The sequence below is a fragment of the Periplaneta americana genome, chromosome 9 (assembly GCF_040183065.1).
Source record: "Periplaneta americana isolate PAMFEO1 chromosome 9, P.americana_PAMFEO1_priV1, whole genome shotgun sequence".
NCBI lineage: Eukaryota > Metazoa > Arthropoda > Insecta > Blattodea > Blattidae > Periplaneta > Periplaneta americana.
The window spans coordinates 23081311-23095400 of record NC_091125.1 but is presented as its reverse complement, the minus strand read 5'-3'; the positions used below and the strand labels follow the sequence as shown (position 1 = coordinate 23095400).

At 35.4% G+C, this 14090-nt stretch overlaps 1 non-coding gene across 1 annotated transcript; it reads left to right on the top strand.

Moving 5' to 3' along the window:
• Positions 1-12149: 12149 nt before the first annotated feature.
• TRNAY-GUA (transfer RNA tyrosine (anticodon GUA)) lies at positions 12150-12222 on the top strand. The gene has a single exon. It is a non-coding gene; the product is annotated as a tRNA-Tyr (tRNA).
• Positions 12223-14090: the final 1868 nt, after the last annotated feature.

Genomic DNA, 14090 nt, shown 5'->3' with positions numbered 1-14090 from the left:
ACAAAAGTTTAAGAAAACATATCAATGTAATCTTCATCGATAATGTTGTTAATACTTATGATTTGATAAAGAATTGTTTTCATTTTTCTTATTCAACTATCAGCAACACTGGAATGCTTGGATGGTTATCTGTGGTCAAGACATTTCAACTGAACCTAGCAGAATAAGGGATGATTGTGAAGTGTTGGAGAAATAAAAGGGAGGTACTTTTTGAGCGAAAACGGAATCTTGACCCAAGTTAGAAGTTTGTTTTGAGCCACAATAACTTACTATGGAAAATTAAAATGTTTACCTCGGACTGTACATAATGAGAATTTGGAAGCAACATTTTCCTTCAATTTTCAGAGACTTAGGACTCTCATGACCAGTTTCTCCAAGTAATGTTAGAATATTTAACGAATGTTAAAGTCTAAATATTTTGTTAAATATCGTTTTTTCCATGTCTTCAATAATAGCTTAGCTTAATAGTTTGTTAACTGTATGTTAACTTCAAATGTGGGATTTTAGTCACTTAACTCATTTCACAAATAGTTAAATATGATGGATGAACAACTGTTCAAACAGAAGTTGTAAAAATAATATTTTATGCCTCTCTTTAAGGAATGTTTAATGTGTGACTGATAAAAGACACTTTTGAATGTGAATATATGGAAGGTAATCTTTAAAAATCAACCGATTATCATATTGACTTATTTTATAGCTGAGCTATTATAGGTAATGAATATTTAGAAAATGTGGGATCTCAACGTGGTAACATAACTAGGAATGGTGATTTATACTGTACTATACAATGCATGCACTAAATTTGTGACACAATATATATTTCCAAAACAAATAGTCCTCAAAATTTTGCAAGAAATTAAAACCGGACTTGAATATCCTGCAAACAGATGTAGACCATTTACTTCAATTGAGCATCTACTATTAACTTTAGATTCTATGATGCTGGCTCTTTCCAACTAACTACAGCCGAGGTCAATAGTGTTTCAAACTACACAGTGATATACAAAAAAATTCAGCCATCATTGTTCAAAACTGATATTTACGTTTTTGTACCACTGATTTCACTGCGGGTTTTCTTCCAGAACATCGTTCACCCCATTGATTTTCAGGCAAGTTTCTGACTGAAGGCCTTTCAATACTTCTAAAAATATACAAATGTCTGGGTGAGGAGAATGAAATTTAGAATTGAATATGCTGTGACATGATTCATATGTGTGAGCAATATCTTATATTTTACATGAATGTGGCTTTCAGATTTATATAAATGTAAAGCTGACTTGAATAAAAACTTTGACTAAGCACATCAACGCTCTACCGACTGAGCTACCCAGGAACTAAACCAGATCCCCGTCTCAATTATTCCACTTATATTTCACATACCTCAAGTGGGTTCACAGAATGTCAGAGCCCAGCATTGAGTGCACACCTTCTGTGCGACTTAAATTTGTTGTTTCCTGTTAACGAACAGCAAACATGTATTATACAAATCTGGCTTTAGGTATAGCTCCCTGTAAAGCTGACTTGAATAATTTTAGAGTAAAAATTGTTCCATGGCCGGGTATCGTTGATTGGGATATTAGTATATAAATTTGTAATGTCCAAGGATAATATTTTAGTTTCTTTAGTGGTTTTTAGTTTTGATAGTTTCTACTACATTAGCATATATACACATCATGTGAGCACAACTCGAGATTCAGTCATTGCCGAGCAGCCACGACGCACGCATCCAACTTCCGCAAACAACACCACCACGTAAGTTAACAACTCCAACAATCGTTAACTTTGAGATGGATTAAAGAAATTTCCATAACTGATTCAGCTTTATTCACTTGTGTTGCAGTAAAACTCGGCCATGGTGAACCTCGAAGCGTGACATTCCTATCTTCGGAAGAATGTTATAATAACAAGCTTGTAGTCACGTCTTTGTATTTTAACCTCAGCTATTGTACATTTCTGCATATTATTTGTTGTTACATGTATTTAGCATATTCCTTTGAGCGTCATTATTGATCTGAAGATGGTATCTTAATGCGAAAACGTTAATCACTTAATAAAATGTACTAAGTAATTAATACTATATTGTAATTTGATAAGCAAATAGACGGCCCAAAACAATCTACATACTTATAGTTAACTTATACTGATTCCTGAAGCTAAAATAAGGGGCATAAAAATCGAGAAACTGTGGTGTCCACTCGAAGCATTAAAATATGCATTTAAACTGAAAATGATGTATATACTACATGCATGATAAGCTAAAAATTGCTTAAATATGCATTATGCATGTTTTTATCCCCAAAAAGGCTAAAACATGCAAATATGCACGGAAAAAGTACACAAATTTGGAACCGGAAAGTAATGAAATGGATAAGTACTAAGTTTGAGCCACAGTCTACTATATACAGTCTCGAAGCTTGAGGTGTTTTTTTGAAAATCTCGTGATAAAGCGCTCCAAGCGGTTAGCAACTAGAAACAATAGACTGTCCATGGTCGACTTTGGACTGTGTCGTATTTCTATCGAGTGATAGCTCGTTGCGTATTTCACATTGATGCTTGTGAAATGTTTGTTATTGGTTGTAATGAAAATGTTAATGGCTAAAATATAATAATTGGAATAATAATATGGGACAAGGAGGAGACGTTTGTAGTGCTATAAATTGTAGCAACAGTAAGAGAAAGAGGCCAGAGTTATCCTTTATCCGATTTCCGAAAGATTCAGAAAGGTTCCTGGGTTTCCACAAGAATTCTGTGCAGAAACAAAACTGTTAATTTTGAAGTTCTTTGTGACTGTTAGAATACATTATATCCTTAAATTTCACAATGAAATGTTTCAGTCTAACCGAAAGGACATTAGATACCGGTTAAAGTTCTGTCACTTAGGCTGCTAAATTTCCAGATAAATAAAGGTTAGGTCTACTTTTTTTTTCATATGATATATTGTTAATTGTAGCTATTAACTTTGTTATTATTTTTATGTGTTACTTTACTAAAGACGTAGAAAAATTAAGTTTGTTTCAATCAAATTTATTGATCGCGTTTTATTTTCAATTCTGGTGGGATTATTATCGCTTAGGCTTACTTTTTTGTCAAAGGATATGTTTTTAATTATGGCTGTTAATTTTGTTGTTATTTTTATTTGTTGCTTTACTAGAGGCGTAGAAAAAGTCTGTTACAATAAAATTTATTGATCACTTTTTATTTCCAATTCTGGTGTGATTATTATTGCTTAACCTCATCCCACTTTGTTAACTACGTAAGCCTACACTACAAGTACCGGTACACGTAAGTTACTCCATTAATTCATATTTCCATTATTATTGTTGTAAAGGGAAATGCATATTAATATTTATTGGTTTCATAGTTAATTATCGCTATAATCTTGAATGAGTGAAGCTATTATAGTAAATTTCAGTTCGTTTTGCACAAACAAAAATTATATTAACTTATTTCTTGCTGGTATCTTCGAGTTTATGGTGGAATTTAGTATACTTCATTAAAATAATAAATTAACTTTATGCATTTAATATTTCAATAATGGAAGGAAGGTGTTAATTTTTCCAAAAGAACACGACAACGAAAGTGTAACATATTTTGTCGTCTGCTAGGAGAGAGATCTGCGATGATGAGGCGATAGTAGCGATCCTAGTGGTGGGCAACTACCCATGTTTGCATTTTTACTACTTATTGAGCTTCGCGACTGTATATAGTAGACTGTGGTTTGAGCTATGTCCTATGTTCGTATAAAAACATGCATTTGCATGAAATTCTCGTCTCTAGTGATAAAATATGATCAAATAAATGGAGTTTCGAGAAAGAAAATGTACACTGGAACTCCACAAATAGACACTCAGTCTCGTATACTTCACGATACAAGTAAGTCAACGCATCCTGTCCCGTGCTGCACAGGGCTAACCAGTTGAACCAGTGCAGTAGTGTGCAGATACTCGTACACGTTGGCAGCAAGGCAGGGAACAAAAAATGTGTACTTATGTTGAAGCAGAAGTTACAAATATTGGAACGGTTTAAAAAAAGTGAATCAATCAGAGCCATCCTTCAAGAATTTCACATTTCGATCAGAACAGTGCATAGGGTAAAACAAAATTAATCTAATTACGAGGCATTCTATAGTGATTATATGAAGCTTTGTTATTATCAGTTCATTGTAGAATGAAAACAGAGCTAATTTTGTGTATTTCCTAAATTTAATCAATAGGGATGATTTATGTTCTCTCTTGAAGGGTATACACCATTTTAAAATAATTTAATACACAAACACAACTATTACAAGAAATGCTCAATAGCCTACGTTTTTGTAGCTTTATTCTCTTCGGCTCTAATCATCAATAACAAAAATGCAGGTTGCCAGGCGACGATAGAAAAGAAAAGATGCGAAAACAAATGAATGTGGTGTATAAACAATCGAATGCTTTTTCATATATTTTAAGTATGACCAGCCTCATGGTCTAGTGGTCAGAGCTTCTGGCTATAGTTCATGAGGTCCCGGGTACGATTCCCGGTTAGAGCACAGGAATTTTTCCTTAAAGAGGATTATTCCTGTGTTCGTCCATGGTCTGGAATTTAGGTTAAGTTTAGATTTAAGACATTTAAGACCTCTCCTGGCACTTACTTACTTACAAATGGCTTTTAAGGAACCCGAAGGTTCATTGCCGCCCTCACATAAGCCCGCCAGCGGTCCCTATCCTGTGCAAGATTAATCCAGTCTCTATCATCACACCCCACCTCCCTCAAATCCATTTTAATATTATCCTCCCATCTACGTCTCGGCCTCCCTAAAGGTCTTTTTCCCTCCGGTCTCCCAACTAACACTCTATATGCATTTCTGGATTCGCCCATACGTGCTACATGCCCTGCCCATCTCAAACGTCTGGATTTAATGTTCCTAATTATGTCAGGTGAAGAATACAATGCGTGCAGTTCTGTGTTGTGTAACTTTCTCCATTCTCCTGTAACTTCATCCCGCTTAGCCCCAAATATTTTCCTTAGCACCTTATTCTCAAACACCCTTAACCTATGTTCCTCTCTCAGAGTGAGAGTCCAAGTTTCACAGCCATACAGAACAACCGGTAATATAACTGTTTTATAAATTCTAACTTTCAGATTTTTCGACAGCAGACTGGATGATAAGAGCTTCTCAACCGAATAATAACACGCATTTCCCATATTTATTCTGCGTTTAATTTCCTCCCGAGTGTCATTTATATTTGTTACTGTTGCTCCAAGATATTTGAATTTTTCCACCTCTTCGAAGGATAAATCTCCAATTTTTATATTTCCATTTCGTACAATATTCTGGTCACGAGACATAATCATATACTTTGTCTTTTCGGGATTTGCTTCCAAACCGATCGCTCTACTTGCTTCAAGTAAAATTTCCGTGTTTTCCCTAATCGTTTGTGTATTTTCTCCTAACATATTCACGTCATCCGCATAGACAAGGAGCTGATGTAACCCGTTCAATTCCAAACCCTGCCTGTTATCCTGAACTTTCCTAATGGCATATTCTAGAGCGAAGTTAAAAAGTAAAGGTGATAGTGCATCTCCCTGCTTTAGCCCGCAGTGAATTGGAAAAGCATCAGATAGAAAATGACCTATACGGACTCTGCTGTATGTTTCACTGAGACACATTTTAATTAATCGAACTAGTTTCTTGGGAATACCAAATTCAATAAGAATATCATATAATACTTCCCTCTTAACAGAGTCATAAGCCTTTTTGAAATCTATGAATAACTGATGTACTGTACCCTTATACTCCCATTTTTTCTCCATTATCTGTCGAATACAAAAAATCTGATCAATAGTCGATCTATTACGCCGAAAACCGCACTGATGATCCCCAATAATTTCATCTACGTACGGAGTTAATCTTCTCAAAAGAATATTGGACAAAATTTTGTACGACGTCAACAAAAGTGATATTCCTCGAAAGTTACCACAGTTGGTTTTGTCCCCCTTTTTAAAAATAGGTACAATTATGGACTCCTTCCATTGTTCTGGTACAATTTCCTTTTCCCAAATAGCAAGTACAAGTTTATAAATTTCGTTATATAATGCACTCCCACCCTCTTGTATTAATTCTGCTGGAATTTGATCGATACCTGGAGACTTGTACTTTTTCAGATTTTCTATCGTAATTTCGACTTCTGAAAGCGTGGGTTCGGGTATAAATGGCTCAGCAGTTTGTATTTCAATTTCGTCCCGATCATTTCTATTTGGCCTATGTACATTTAGTAGTTGCGCAAAATAGTTTTTCCATCTGTTTAGGATTGATGGAGAGTCTGCAAGCAAGTCACCATTCTCATCCTTGATCACGTTTACCCTTGGCTGATATCCGTTCTTAAATTCCTTTATACCCTTATATAAATCTCGAATGTTTTTATTCTTACTATTTGTTTCTACCTCATTCAGTTTTTCCTTCAAGTAACCTCTCTTTTTATTCCTAAGTGTACGGCTAGCTTCCCGTCTTTCATTGAAATAATTATCTCTCTTCTCCTCAACTGGATCCTGTAAGAATTTCAATTTTGCCTGTTTCCTTCTTTCTACTACCATGCAACAATCTTCATCAAACCACGGTTTCTTTTTCCTAGTTTCATAATAACCTATGCTCTGCTCAGCTGCAATTTTGATACTATTTCTGATATTTTCCCACACGCTATTAACATCTAATTCTTTCTCAACTTCGTCGGAACTTTCTAAAGTGGCAAACCTATTCGAAATTTCGACCTGATAATTTTGCTTAGCTTCCTCGTCCTTTAATTTCAAAATATTGAATTTAGTAATATTAACTTGTTGCTCTACTCGCTTGGCTACTGATAATCTTTCTCTTAATTCTCCAATCACCAAATAATGGTCAGAATTACAGTCTGCACCCCTGAAAGTTCGAATATCTACTATACTAGTATGTCTCCGTTTATCTATCAAGATGTGATCGATTTGGTTGTGTGTCAATCCATCTGGAGAAGTCCAAGTATATTTATGTATATCCTTACTACATTATCATAATCATCCTATCACATCATCGGATCGGGGTAATGTAACTCCGCCTCCCAGGCGTCCCAACCTCAGAAGTGGGTTACAATTAAGCCACAGCCAGGAGAGAAGACCAGAAATGTCGAAAAGACAACCTGGTGACATTGGATAAAAAAAAATTATATATATATATATATATTTTTTTTAAGTATAAAAATATAAGGGTGCCATTTGAAATTTCAAAGTGGGAGTGGCTGGGGGTGGGAGGTGAAATATAAAATGCAATTAAGCCTTGTTTAAGACTTCCCCCTTAATATCTAAATTTACGTGTTTTTTTTTTGTTTAAATTCAATTCAATTTAATTAACTAGTTATTTGGGAGGCCGGCGGGAAAAAGACCTTTGGGGAGGCCGAGACGTAGATGGGAAGATAATATTAAAATGGATTTGGGGGAGGTGGGATATGATGGTAGAGACTGGATTAATCTTGCTCAGGATAGGGATCAATGGCGCGCTTATGTGAGGGCGGCAATGAACCTCCGGGTTCCTTAAAAGTCAGTAAGTAAGTAAGTTATTTAGAGTGGGAATTTGTGAAATGAAAGCCCCGTATGTAGGTATATTTAGAGAGTTTTTCCTCCAGAAGTTTGTTTTATGTTTCAGATGTATCACGTATATATTATACTTAATCACGGATTTGTTTTGTTATATATTTTGCATATACTACAATACGTTATTTAAAATTATATACGTTAATTATTTATGTTTCGGTCCGCACGCCATAAAAGACATTGTACAGCCCTTATGTTTACCACTGTCCGCAGTACTCCGTAGAAAGACAGCGTTCGTACCTCGTCTCGCACATGGACCATTGCTGTGTCTATTTGTGGAGTTCCAATGTACATTGCCAGTAACTTGGTGCAGTCTAAAATATTCTGCTAAGACTCACTGGGAGGGAAATCATGCAAATAAAGTTTGTAACAAACGAAAACAACCAGTCGATGTTTGCACGCGAATGGGTAGCAGGCGTTGGTGATGAGCTTTGCAAGTTCTGGTATGATTGATTACATCCCTACAGACTTTATATCTCACCTTCCAAGCTGAATGTTTAATTTCTTTTACTTTTTTGTCGTGCATCGTGAACTTCATTACATGACGTTTAGTACTTCCATTTGCAGCTGCCTCGGAAAATGATATGGCAGAACAATCGTGGAGCTCGCACTTTGTCAATTATTAATGCAGCAATATTACTTTGAAACAAAGACGTGATGAAGCTATTTGACAGCTACTTGCTCCTTTAAACTGATCTTTCTGGCGTAACACAATGACTCAAGGCTGTAGGAAAATTAACTCGAAATTGTCAGAGCGGTCTTTTCTTCCGGCACCATCTCTCTTTTCTAAATAACGCGTCGCTGCCCGGCTAGGCAATTTAGTTCACGCAGAAGGCCATTAATTAATCAATTAATTATTCGCTTGCTCACTTCCCTGGCGTGATTATCCGCCCAGCGCTGCTTCGTAGTGGTGATAACAGGCAACACATACGACTACCGGCTGTAATACGGGTACCAAGCCATTCATTGCGGACACGGGGTGTGGGAAGGGGAGCTCATTTTAGATAAATCATGCGTGGCTGGTCAAGGCGTGGGACACAGTCTGTGCGGACACAGTTGTATTTCAGTAGCAAATAACAATACTCGACAATGGCGGTCGGAAAGGGTTGTTGTATTCACCCTGTGTCCCTTGACGTTAATCCGTTGAGACGCGTAGCGCAGTGTAGAATTGACCAACATCCGCTGGTAATGCACACCGATGTTCATTTTCAATAAGAACCCACAAACCTTCCCGGTCGTTGCTCAAAATAATAAAAAGGATTTCTTATTAGGCACACTCCACGTCCGATTCGCATGTCACCTATTATGGAACGCACCCCCACACCTGTCAGTCACAATATGGTAGCACATCTGGCTTTTGGTGGGAAATTGCTCTGCCTGTAAGGCTTTGTAATATGTGACAATGTAAGATTTCGGTTTCCGAGACACAGTACAGTGCTTCCAATTTACTCCCTATTTGTTAACCGGTCGTAGGATTATTATTTTCAACCATTACGATCATTCAGCCGTAGTGATCCCTATGAATTCATTCTCCATTCCGTGGCAACATATTACTGCACGGTGCAACATTTGTTGTTTAACGAGGAAGTTGTTTGTCAAAGTGTATTGTGTACATTATGCAACGAGCCTATAATTATAGTAATTAAGAAGCGAGTATGGATGTTTATGAAACGAGCGCAAGCGAGTTTCATAATTTTCATATGAGCTTCTTAATTACCATTATAGGCGAGTTTCATATGACTTCTTATGCTCGACCATATTTCTAACTTGAAATTATAGTATTCAGATGTATACATTTTATTTGTATCTGACAAGATCGGAAGTGACCTTGTTCTAGGTCGTGAATTGTGAGTTGTGCGCAGACGCGAAAGTAAGTTATTGATTTTTTCCGAGGAACAATAATGTCATTGACCTTGTGTAATCCTTTAAACTTTGTATAACTTTGATTATTGAATTCGACATTGAAAAACGAGATGACAAATTGAATTTATTTGAATATTATTTACAATTAACGCTAATTATTATAGTAACAGAACATAACCTTCTGCGACAGTATTGGATTTCCAGCCTCCGTGACTTTTCGCTAATTCTTTTTCGATTGCATATCCGAGAATAATCGATACTTGCGGTTTTATAATTGTACAAAGCTGACTCGTTATTGGCTGAACACCTGTAAGCTGAGTTGTCATTGGCTGAAAACACCTGAACTTTAATGAGTAGGTGTACTTTAATGACATGCATTAAAGGACTGCTACCAGGTGTATAATTAGTACATTTCGGCATGGTCGAGCATAAAATATATACCAGTGTGATATATCCTACAGCTATGACGCAGCTTTAACCCTTTACCAGGCCATTTTTTTGTAGCCATAAAAAGAATTAAACGTTTAGTATATTAACAAAATTTTTCTCTTAAAGTCACTGATTTTGTTTAAGAAATTTTATTTTGACATATTAAGCCCAAATTTTTTATGGTAAATATTCTTACCATCGCCCATATGAGAACACTTATGAGCAAGTAATTCAAAATTAATAAACCTAAAAATTTTACATTTGTTAGAATTTTGTGAATGAATTACATGGTCCAGAAATAAATTAATATTAACCTTAACCTCATCATTTGGCTATAACAAAGTGTAATTTTACTTACCAGAATAATTATATGGAGGGTTGAAATTTTATATAATTCATCTAAGCGTAATACAAAAAATATAATGATTTTATAATATAAATACCTAAAGAATACTGTAAAAATAAGGTATAATACATTTTCGCACTTTCCATACACTAATTAATAATCACACTCTCAGCTGACTTTTCAATTCACAGTATCGATATTCTGTGATCTGTACCGGTCTATCCATTTTTCACCGAGTTCTAACAGTCGCTGCTAGATGTGAGACGCTACTAGAGGTGGTAAGACATTGTACCGCGGACACAGTAAAATAATTAATTTCCTGGGAAATATACTTCCCACCACCTAATAAGAGTTAAAGCGCTGTGAAAGCCACGGTTGGGGTTCGAATTTCATTTAAGTTTAAATGTGTTCCCATAGTCAACGTGATGCTCTTGTTGTCTGTCTTATGTAGAGATTCACTTTTATGTAATCTCACGTAGCCCAAATACCGCGGTAGAGAAAAAATACAGAAGATATGGATTAGGCAAAGAATAAACAGCAGAAAACGAAATAAAAATACCACACTGACGTCTGAACAGCGTATTTACTTATAAGTAAAATATGGCGAAAGTAGGATTACTAACAGATGCAATAGTTAGAAAAACACGTAGGCCCTAACTATGAAACTTTGACATTAACATATTATTGTAAAGGTTTTTATTTTGTTTATGAATAATGCATTGCACGTCACGATCAATCCGATTTTTAATCATATGAATTTAGAGAGCATGAAAATTTCATTTTAACAGCATGCCGACCAAGTGGGAGTAAGTTTAGAAATAGAGGCACTACTTTTAAAATTTGAAAAGACTTCGATTATACGTATACATTAGCATGTACTTCCTCTGTATTTGATAACAGAGTAATATTGCTATAGGCTACTTCGCAACTACATGGTCGCCCTAGAGTAGCAAAAGAATAAAAGGTAGACTATGCAATGAGCTGAGCAACATTATTATACTGTATTTATGAGTTAATAATTACCAGGTTACTTCTAACAAGAACCTATCCTAGAAGGATTTTAAATAAACTCACTTGTCTTGAATGTATAAAAACAGAAATAGAGGTCATTTCACATGACAGAAACAAATAAACTATAGACATTCAGAAAACGATGTTGAGTACATTAGAAATAATAATAATAATAATAATAATAATAATAATAATAATAATAATAATAATAATAATAATAATAAAGTAATAATGATAATAGCATCGTTCTGTGATGGTAATTAATAATATAAATGTTTAAATCTTATGTTTTATTTAACGACGCTCGTAATTGCAGAGGTTATATCAGAGTGCCGGATGTGCCGGAATTTTGTCCCTCAGGAGTTCATTTACAGGCCAGTAAATCTACTGACATGAGCCTGTCGCACTTAAGCACAATTAAATGCCATCGACCTGGCCCAGGATCGAACCCGCAATCTTGGGCATAGAAGGCCAGCGCTATGCCAACTCGCCAACCAGGTCGAAATAATGTAAATGATACACTAAATGAACTATAATGCTTTTCACGCAACTTAATCCATAAGTTTCACCTTCTTCTTCACTACAATATTTTGTCTGGGTGCATGTAATTTCTAACTTACCATAACTAACAGCGACTAAGTCTTAATATTACAAGTATGCAACGTTGTTTAAGCGCGAATGACTCACGTTGTTCTGGGAGTTTAAAAGCAGCGGTCTTGATAAAGTAATTCGCACGAAAATGGATATAGAATTCATATGAATTCTTATGAAAACACTAGGATTCATTAAAAAATCTACACATGACAGACGGACGAATGGAAAGCATATCAAAACTGATTATTTTTTCGTTTGTTTGAAAGACACTAAAAATATACATTTCCATGAAAATCTGTGGATTAAATTCGGCGTAGCTCAGTGGTCAGAGCGCTTGGTATGTAGAACCAAGGACCCGGGTTCGATCCCCGGCGCCGGAGTTAATTTTTCTCCTAAAATATCAATTGTCAATATTACAGATATTATTCTGTAGGACAAATTAATCAAAATATCTTTAATATTCTGTAAATATATATTTTTCAGCATCACAATAGTTTTATAACTTTCTTTATACACGGACATCATTTTATTTTTATCCTACTAACATTTTTAATATTAACTTGCCTATACTTCTGAATCAACGCCGTTTGCTATCCCCTTCCACGACTGGAGTTCGATGATACTGGCGTAATATACAAAGAAATCACTTTACTAGGTATAGGAGGGAAGAAAAGTAACTCATCCATTTACGTAAACTGGGAAATATTGCGTTTTTGAGTTTGATCATTTTCATTAGGTTTTTGTTTAATTAAAATAGAGTACATTATTAACACTGAGTATTTTTACTCACGAACTGTCCATGTGGACGTATTCATTATGCAGTGGATATTATACTGTCTACAGCACATTAGCGTACAATATAGAGAATGAAGTTAAATTGAAAAATAATCATAATATGGGCATTTAAACACATTTTGATACAGGCTTCAGTTCTAATGTGCATATTATCGCACTATATGTTATTGCATCTAATCCCAATTACCATTTTCGTTCATCGTACTAGTAACTCATGTTTAAATACTTCTGTACCTACTCTATAAAAGAGTACCTTACGTATTGTAAATTCAATTTTCACTTCTGCCCGATCCGAAAAGATAACATTACTCAGACATATTATCTACTGTCCATCCAAGTGGTTATGTCGTAGGGTCGTAGAAAGGGAGGAAATCATGTAACAGTTAATTACTTAACGAGGCCCTTTTATTTAAGTTATTTTAAACAGTTGTATAATATTACGTAGACGTCCAATTCCTAACAGAAATTAATTTTCTCAGAAAAGAGCTAAGACAACCCAGCCACTAGCTGGCGAATAAAAACTGGTGGGGGAAATCGGGATACGATGTAGGCAAATGGACGACAGTACCTGTGCGAAAACGATTCAATATTGAAAGCTCTTTCGTCACTGGAAAAAGCGAACATATTTTTGGAACGTACTGTTTACTATGACCGTAAGGCTACTATGACTGTATATGCGGTCTTGGATCTGTGTGGAGGACGGTTGAACTTCATTAGTAGAAGGAGTGGGAGTGAAGTACATTCAGAAACTCAGGTACAATAAAAATTGAAGTAAAAATAAAATGATGTCCCTGTATAATGAAACGCTGAAGACAAAAAGAGAAGCAATAGGATAGCTAAGGTGTCTCGGTTATTTTTATCAGATGTATATTTGTCAAAGTCACAAATTTGAGGAGTGACAAATGATTAGCATTGCTAATGACTAGTTGCTAGAAAGATAAACATTTATGTTTTCCTATGTTTTTTATGTGACAGTCTTGTCACTGTTCGCCATTTCTTGACAAGTTCATTAGCATAAAACAAAGTATCAGGTTCTGTTAACGTAGTAAAACAAGACGAAATAGTGTGTGTGTGTGTGTGTGTGTGTGTGGAGTAGGCCGCCATTACACAACAGATAAATAAATAAAAAACAGTTGTGTATAGTGCAAAGTAAAAACAAAATAATTATATGCCTGTACGGACTATTTACGAACTCTGTCGGAACACTTCACATGAATATTTTTGGAAATACGAATCAGAATGTTTTGGGGTATGGCATTATAGGCGTACGAATTCCTTATATATATAGGGAAGAAAGAAGAGAATGAAGTGTATCTTGTGAAGGTGAAAAATACAAAGTACCGGAATTACATTGTGGTATATTTCATCATAAGAGACATTTGCAGTAATTTTTTCCAAAGACAACAAGACACAACGCGACAGAATGTGCAGTGCAGGAAATGGACGTAAACAC